The sequence below is a fragment of the Gavialis gangeticus genome, unplaced genomic scaffold (assembly GCF_001723915.1).
Source record: "Gavialis gangeticus isolate Ggan-Ray unplaced genomic scaffold, GavGan_comp1, whole genome shotgun sequence".
Taxonomy (NCBI): domain Eukaryota; kingdom Metazoa; phylum Chordata; order Crocodylia; family Gavialidae; genus Gavialis; species Gavialis gangeticus.
In genome coordinates, this window is record NW_017729009.1 from 11,776,269 (window position 1) to 11,778,145 (window position 1,877).

At 46.7% G+C, this 1,877-nt stretch overlaps 1 long non-coding RNA gene across 1 annotated transcript in view; it reads right to left on the reverse strand.

The window, feature by feature from the left end:
• The window catches only part of LOC109292572, a 7,970-nt gene extending 6,954 nt beyond the window's left edge, over positions 1-1,016 (reverse strand). The window contains exon 1 of the long non-coding RNA XR_002096148.1: positions 509-1,016. This is a non-coding gene — a long non-coding RNA (uncharacterized LOC109292572). The remainder of the gene's footprint in view (positions 1-508) is intronic.
• Positions 1,017-1,877: the final 861 nt, after the last annotated feature.

Below are 1,877 nucleotides of genomic sequence, written 5' to 3' on the forward strand. Positions count from 1 at the left end.
AGGGGACAGCACAACCTTCTTTCTCCAGCAGGATGAGGAATGATCTCTCTTTTCCTAGAAATAGGGGGCTGCAAGGGTGCTCCCAGGTCACCGGGTCCACATGAGCAGCAAAACTTTTGGACCACTAAACATGGTTAGTTTGGCCTTCCTGGCAGCTTTGAAACTGGGAAAAGGAAAATCACTCTTCACTGAGTGGAGTTTCATGCGGCTTTCACCCTGAACCAAGGGCATTTTCAATCAATGGAAAGAGATAATGAATGCAGTGTTTTGCAGAGGCACAGCAGATCCGAGCAAAATCTTGCCCCTGCCAAAATGATCCTGAAACTTCTCTTCTACAGAATGCATTCCAGATAGCTGTTTTTTCTCATTGGCCGACAGTAGCATGACCGAACTGTTTCTATTCTTGATGGAAGATGCTCCATATCTACTCACTTTCAACGTGCCATCCATCCTACAGGCATCTTGGCACCTCCAGGACAATAAAAGCGAAAATTAAAGCCACTTTCACCTGACAACAACCTGCTGCTGCTTCTACTGCTGGAAAGAAAATTGCTTTGGGGCTGAATTAGTCTCGCTGTTCAGAAAGTGCTGTGTGCTAGGAAACGGGTCTGTACTAAAGTTCATAGTTAAGGAAAAAGATTAAGCCCATGGGGTCGACTGTGATGAATATGGCTCCCAAGAGGACATCGTTTTTGAAACCTTTCAAATACCTCCTAAACATAAACACGCTTGCCCACACGCAGACTCAGCAAGTGTGGCGTGACTGCGGCTGCAACGGTGCTTCAAGGAAATGGCTATACCCACGTATCTAATGTGCTTTGGACGATAATGGGAAAATACAGCAGTCAGGAGGGAGCGGGAAGATTTTGGTCACGTGCGGCAAGAAACGATCCTTTTTGAGAGACCTTGTTCAAACGCATCATTTAAAACGTGGGGGAAATGGAAGTATAATAAAAGCTGAGGCAGGCTTCACATTCATCTATTTACTTGTTGGTTTAATAACTCATCTCTGGCTACTGTGCCTGCAGTAGTTTAAGCAAGCTTTCCAACAGAGAGAGCATATTCTATCTCACATCTCCACGGTCTCCCTTCAATTTCCCACTTGGATGGACTGTAACACATCCCAATAGTTTACTCTGCATGAAGCCTTTTGTTCTGCGAAAACCATGCCCTATAACTTCTTTTCAGGGGCTGGCTTCTTTTAAATGAAAGCAGCCTGATAAAGATAGCATGTGGGCTTTTTTCCCCCACCTCCCAAGCTTCAGCTCTTTGGTCATTAACAGGCTATCTATGTCCATTTAAACATTAAAGTGTTCAAAGAGACAGATTTGCTCAGATTTGTCAAAGAGCACTGGAGTGCCAAGGCTCAGACAACTGCCTTCCTAATTATTACAATTCCTGGTGGAAGCAGGGTGAGAGGACATGAAGCAGAAATTAGGGTTGTTGTGTATGTGGGCAGCTCACTGAGACTGGTCTCAGTGGGGGCAGACGACAGGACAAGGAGCAATGGGCTCAAATTGCAGCAAGGGAAGAGGAGGTTGGATATTAGGAAAAACTCCCTCACTAGGAGGGTGGTGAAGCACTGAAACGGGTTACCCAGAGACGTGGTGCAGTCTCCATCCTTGATGGTTTTTAAGACCCAGGTAAACAAAGCCTTGTCTGGGATGATGTAGTCAGGGCTAGTCCTGCTTGGAGCAGGGGGTTGGACTAGATGTGACCCCTGAGCTCCCCTGCAACCCTCATTTTCTATGAGTCTATGATTCACCAAATCTGGCCTCTTAGAGCTATCGGACTCCATAGCACATGACCTCTCCTCCTGGCCACCCTGATTTCATAGCGGCATGCTCAGGGGCAACCAGCACGGGTTCATCAGCGGC